The 4,790-nt window shown below is 43.9% G+C and overlaps 8 non-coding genes across 8 annotated transcripts; all 8 read right to left on the bottom strand.

Moving 5' to 3' along the window:
- Positions 1-505: 505 nt before the first annotated feature.
- On the bottom strand, positions 506-624 carry LOC129116129 (5S ribosomal RNA). The gene has a single exon (XR_008533427.1). It is a non-coding gene; the product is annotated as a 5S ribosomal RNA (ribosomal RNA).
- Positions 625-1,003: 379 nt separating this feature from the next.
- LOC129116134 (5S ribosomal RNA) lies at positions 1,004-1,122 on the bottom strand. The gene has a single exon (XR_008533431.1). It is a non-coding gene; the product is annotated as a 5S ribosomal RNA (ribosomal RNA).
- Positions 1,123-1,501: 379 nt separating this feature from the next.
- LOC129116135 (5S ribosomal RNA) lies at positions 1,502-1,620 on the bottom strand. Its single transcript, XR_008533432.1, has one exon. It is a non-coding gene; the product is annotated as a 5S ribosomal RNA (ribosomal RNA).
- A 379-nt stretch (positions 1,621-1,999) lies between these two features.
- LOC129116136 (5S ribosomal RNA) lies at positions 2,000-2,118 on the bottom strand. The gene has a single exon (XR_008533433.1). It is a non-coding gene; the product is annotated as a 5S ribosomal RNA (ribosomal RNA).
- A 379-nt stretch (positions 2,119-2,497) lies between these two features.
- On the bottom strand, positions 2,498-2,616 carry LOC129116137 (5S ribosomal RNA). The gene has a single exon (XR_008533434.1). It is a non-coding gene; the product is annotated as a 5S ribosomal RNA (ribosomal RNA).
- Positions 2,617-2,994: 378 nt separating this feature from the next.
- On the bottom strand, positions 2,995-3,113 carry LOC129116130 (5S ribosomal RNA). Its single transcript, XR_008533428.1, has one exon. It is a non-coding gene; the product is annotated as a 5S ribosomal RNA (ribosomal RNA).
- Positions 3,114-3,565: 452 nt separating this feature from the next.
- LOC129116131 (5S ribosomal RNA) lies at positions 3,566-3,684 on the bottom strand. Its single transcript, XR_008533429.1, has one exon. It is a non-coding gene; the product is annotated as a 5S ribosomal RNA (ribosomal RNA).
- A 379-nt stretch (positions 3,685-4,063) lies between these two features.
- LOC129116132 (5S ribosomal RNA) lies at positions 4,064-4,182 on the bottom strand. Its single transcript, XR_008533430.1, has one exon. It is a non-coding gene; the product is annotated as a 5S ribosomal RNA (ribosomal RNA).
- Positions 4,183-4,790: the final 608 nt, after the last annotated feature.

Below are 4,790 nucleotides of genomic sequence, written 5' to 3' on the forward strand. Positions count from 1 at the left end.
TGAATCAAAGGCCATGGGCGGTGGTATTACGTATTGCTCCCCATCCAAGTACTGACCAGGCCCGACCCTGCTTAGCTTCCGAGATCAGACGAGATCGGGCGTGTTCAGGGTGGTATGGCCGTAAGCAAATATTGTGCCTACCAAAGGGCCTTTTAAAGATACTATATCACCACGCTTTGCTCTTTCGTCTATACAGGGAGCGCCTGCAGATTTCCAGACACACTCACAGCTTTTAAATGTCAAATCAGAATGTACAAAGTGGCTATAAGGATCACAAATGTAGTGCAGTAAAAAGATTAATATTTACTGTTGAAATGTAGAATACGTTAGCATAAAATTGAAAAGAAAATGATCGATGAGCTTAGGAATGATGAAAGCCATCATTTAACTGGATTTGTGTCATTTCTATACCGGCAAGTCATGATCTAGCTATTTCCTTCCCACCCTGTCGGTGTCCACTGAAAAAGCAGCAGCGCCCTCTGCTTTTTGTAAAGAGGAGTGAAAAAGCTTACAGCACCTGGTATTCCCAGGCGGTCTCCCATCCAAGTACTGACCAGGCCCGACCCTGCTTAGCTTCCGAGATCAGACGAGATCGGGCGTGTTCAGGGTGGTATGGCCGTAAGCAAATATTGTGCCTACCAAAGGGCCTTTTAAAGATACTATATCACCACGCTTTGCTCTTTCGTCTATACAGGGAGCGCCTGCAGATTTCCAGACACACTCACAGCTTTTAAATGTCAAATCAGAATGTACAAAGTGGCTATAAGGATCACAAATGTAGTGCAGTAAAAAGATTAATATTTACTGTTGAAATGTAGAATACGTTAGCATAAAATTGAAAAGAAAATGATCGATGAGCTTAGGAATGATGAAAGCCATCATTTAACTGGATTTGTGTCATTTCTATACCGGCAAGTCATGATCTAGCTATATCCTTCCCACCCTGTCGGTGTCCACTGAAAAAGCAGCAGCGCCCTCTGCTTTTTGTAAAGAGGAGTGAAAAAGCTTACAGCACCTGGTATTCCCAGGCGGTCTCCCATCCAAGTACTGACCAGGCCCGACCCTGCTTAGCTTCCGAGATCAGACGAGATCGGGCGTGTTCAGGGTGGTATGGCCGTAAGCAAATATTGTGCCTACCAAAGGGCCTTTTAAAGATACTATATCACCACGCTTTGCTCTTTCGTCTATACAGGGAGCGCCTGCAGATTTCCAGACACACTCACAGCTTTTAAATGTCAAATCAGAATGTACAAAGTGGCTATAAGGATCACAAATGTAGTGCAGTAAAAAGATTAATATTTACTGTTGAAATGTAGAATACGTTAGCATAAAATTGAAAAGAAAATGATCGATGAGCTTAGGAATGATGAAAGCCATCATTTAACTGGATTTGTGTCATTTCTATACCGGCAAGTCATGATCTAGCTATATCCTTCCCACCCTGTCGGTGTCCACTGAAAAAGCAGCAGCGCCCTCTGCTTTTTGTAAAGAGGAGTGAAAAAGCTTACAGCACCTGGTATTCCCAGGCGGTCTCCCATCCAAGTACTGACCAGGCCCGACCCTGCTTAGCTTCCGAGATCAGACGAGATCGGGCGTGTTCAGGGTGGTATGGCCGTAAGCAAATATTGTGCCTACCAAAGGGCCTTTTAAAGATACTATATCACCACGCTTTGCTCTTTCGTCTATACAGGGAGCGCCTGCAGATTGCCAGACACACTCACAGCTTTTAAATGTCAAATCAGAATGTACAAAGTGGCTATAAGGATCACAAATGTAGTGCAGTAAAAAGATTAATATTTACTGTTGAAATGTAGAATACGTTAGCATAAAATTGAAAAGAAAATGATCGATGAGCTTAGGAATGATGAAAGCCATCATTTAACTGGATTTGTGTCATTTCTATACCGGCAAGTCATGATCTAGCTATTTCCTTCCCACCCTGTCGGTGTCCACTGAAAAAGCAGCAGCGCCCTCTGCTTTTTGTAAAGAGGAGTGAAAAAGCTTACAGCACCTGGTATTCCCAGGCGGTCTCCCATCCAAGTACTGACCAGGCCCGACCCTGCTTAGCTTCCGAGATCAGACGAGATCGGGCGTGTTCAGGGTGGTATGGCCGTAAGCAAATATTGTGCCTACCAAAGGGCCTTTTAAAGATACTATATCACCACGCTTTGCTCTTTCGTCTATACAGGGAGCGCCTGCAGATTTCCAGACACACTCACAGCTTTTAAATGTCAAATCAGAATGTACAAAGTGGCTATAAGGATCACAAATGTAGTGCAGTAAAAAGATTAATATTTACTGTTGAAATGTAGAATACGTTAGCATAAAATTGAAAAGAAAATGATCGATGAGCTTAGGAATGATGAAAGCCATCATTTAACTGGATTTGTGTCATTTCTATACCGGCAAGTCATGATCTAGCTATTTCCTTCCCACCCTGTCGGTGTCCACTGAAAAAGCAGCAGCGCCCTCTGCTTTTTGTAAAGAGGAGTGAAAAAGCTTACAGCACCTGGTATTCCCAGGCGGTCTCCCATCCAAGTACTGACCAGGCCCGACCCTGCTTAGCTTCCGAGATCAGACGAGATCGGGCGTGTTCAGGGTGGTATGGCCGTAAGCAAATATTGTGCCTACCAAAGGGCCTTTTAAAGATACTATATCACCACGCTTTGCTCTTTCGTCTATACAGGGAGCGCCTGCAGATTTCCAGACACACTCACAGCTTTTAAATGTCAAATCAGAATGTACAAAGTGGCTATAAGGATCACAAATGTAGTGCAGTAAAAAGATTAATATTTACTGTTGAAATGTAGAATACGTTAGCATAAAATTGAAAAGAAAATGATCGATGAGCTTAGGAATGATGAAAGCCATCATTTAACTGGATTTGTGTCATTTCTATACCGGCAAGTCATGATCTAGCTATATCCTTCCCACCCTGTCGGTGTCCACTGAAAAAGCAGCAGCGCCTCTGCTTTTTGTAAAGAGGAGTGAAAAAGCTTACAGCACCTGGTATTCCCAGGCGGTCTCCCATCCAAGTACTGACCAGGCCCGACCCTGCTTAGCTTCCGAGATCAGACGAGATCGGGCGTGTTCAGGGTGGTATGGCCGTAAGCAAATATTGTGCCTACCAAAGGGCCTTTTAAAGATACTATATCACCACGCTTTGCTCTTTCGTCTATACAGGGAGCGCCTGCAGATTGCCAGACACACTCACAGCTTTTAAATGTCAAATCAGAATGTACAAAGTGGCTATAAGGATCACAAATGTAGTGCAGTAAAAAGATTAATATTTACTGTTGAAATGTAGAATACGTTAGCATAAAATTGAAAAGAAAATGATCGATGAGCTTAGGAATGATGAAAGCCATCATTTAACTGGATTTGTGTCATTTCTATACCGGCAAGTCATGATCTAGCTATTTCCTTCCCACCCTGTCGGTGTCCACTGAAAAAGCAGCAGCGCCCTCTGCTTTTTGTAAAGAGGAGTGAAAAAGCTTACAGCACCTGGTTCGGTGTCCACTGAAAAGCAGCAGCGCCCTCTGCTTTTTGTAAAGAGGAGTGAAAAAGCTTACAGCACCTGGTATTCCCAGGCGGTCTCCCATCCAAGTACTGACCAGGCCCGACCCTGCTTAGCTTCCGAGATCAGACGAGATCGGGCGTGTTCAGGGTGGTATGGCCGTAAGCAAATATTGTGCCTACCAAAGGGCCTTTTAAAGATACTATATCACCACGCTTTGCTCTTTCGTCTATACAGGGAGCGCCTGCAGATTGCCAGACACACTCACAGCTTTTAAATGTCAAATCAGAATGTACAAAGTGGCTATAAGGATCACAAATGTAGTGCAGTAAAAAGATTAATATTTACTGTTGAAATGTAGAATACGTTAGCATAAAATTGAAAAGAAAATGATCGATGAGCTTAGGAATGATGAAAGCCATCATTTAACTGGATTTGTGTCATTTCTATACCGGCAAGTCATGATCTAGCTATTTCCTTCCCACCCTGTCGGTGTCCACTGAAAAAGCAGCAGCGCCCTCTGCTTTTTGTAAAGAGGAGTGAAAAAGCTTACAGCACCTGGTATTCCCAGGCGGTCTCCCATCCAAGTACTGACCAGGCCCGACCCTGCTTAGCTTCCGAGATCAGACGAGATCGGGCGTGTTCAGGGTGGTATGGCCGTAAGCAAATATTGTGCCTACCAAAGGGCCTTTTAAAGATACTATATCACCACGCTTGCTCTTTCGTCTTCCCATCCAAGTACTGACCAGGCCCGACCCTGCTTAGCTTCCGAGATCAGACGAGATCGGGCGTGTTCAGGGTGGTATGGCCGTAAGCAAATATTGTGCCTACCAAAGGGCCTTTTAAAGATACTATATCACCACGCTTTGCTCTTTCGTCTATACAGGGAGCGCCTGCAGATTGCCAGACACACTCACAGCTTTTAAATGTCAAATCAGAATGTACAAAGTGGCTATAAGGATCACAAATGTAGTGCAGTAAAAATATTAATATTTACTGTTGAAATGTAGAATACGTTAGCATAAAATTGAAAAGAAAATGATCGATGAGCTTAGGAATGATGAAAGCCATCATTTAACTGGATTTGTGTCATTTCTATACCGGCAAGTCATGATCTAGCTATTTCCTTCCCACCCTGTCGGTGTCCACTGAAAAAGCAGCAGCGCCCTCTGCTTTTTGTAAAGAGGAGTGAAAAAGCTTACAGCACCTGGTATTCCCAGGCGGTCTCCCATCCAAGTACTGACCAGGCCCGACCCTGCTTAGCTTCCGAGAT

The sequence above is a fragment of the Anoplopoma fimbria genome, unplaced genomic scaffold (genome assembly GCF_027596085.1).
Source record: "Anoplopoma fimbria isolate UVic2021 breed Golden Eagle Sablefish unplaced genomic scaffold, Afim_UVic_2022 Un_contig_12743_pilon_pilon, whole genome shotgun sequence".
Lineage (NCBI taxonomy): Eukaryota > Metazoa > Chordata > Actinopteri > Perciformes > Anoplopomatidae > Anoplopoma > Anoplopoma fimbria.